The sequence below is a fragment of the Sinocyclocheilus rhinocerous genome, unplaced genomic scaffold (genome assembly GCF_001515625.1).
Source record: "Sinocyclocheilus rhinocerous isolate Xijiao unplaced genomic scaffold, SAMN03320098_v1.1 C34914499, whole genome shotgun sequence".
In the NCBI taxonomy this organism is placed as follows: Eukaryota; Metazoa; Chordata; class Actinopteri; order Cypriniformes; family Cyprinidae; genus Sinocyclocheilus; species Sinocyclocheilus rhinocerous.
Genome location: NW_015732265.1, coordinates 1 through 333, shown reverse-complemented (window position 1 = coordinate 333; position 333 = coordinate 1). Strand labels below are relative to the sequence as shown.

Sequence of the window (333 nt, the reverse complement as noted above, 5' to 3'; positions counted from 1 at the left end):
GTTCCATGACCCCAGCCTCAGGGACAAGGTACATAGACACTCTTACGCAAGCACTTAAGTCAATCAGTGCTCGATGAGATGAATGATTAGTAACGTCATATTTAATCAGGTTACACGGGTAGTCTTGCTGTGGGTGAACAATCACTTCAACGACTTTGAGGGTGACTCCGCAATGACGCATTTTCTCGAGGAGTTCGAATACAATCTGGAGAGAGAGGTCAGTTGTGTGCAATAAAAACCTTCGATTTCTTGTGATCTTCAGCTTTTTGGCTGAGTCGACCGCAAAAATCTCATGTAATGCCTCTCTTTGAACCAGAAAATGTGTGGGCACCT

The 333-nt window shown here is 44.4% G+C and overlaps 1 long non-coding RNA gene across 1 annotated transcript; it reads left to right on the top strand.

The window, feature by feature from the left end:
• LOC107734675 (uncharacterized) lies at positions 1–331 on the top strand. Its single transcript, XR_001639128.1, has 3 exons — positions 1–28; positions 110–217; positions 317–331. It is a non-coding gene; the product is annotated as an uncharacterized LOC107734675 (long non-coding RNA).
• Positions 332–333: the final 2 nt, after the last annotated feature.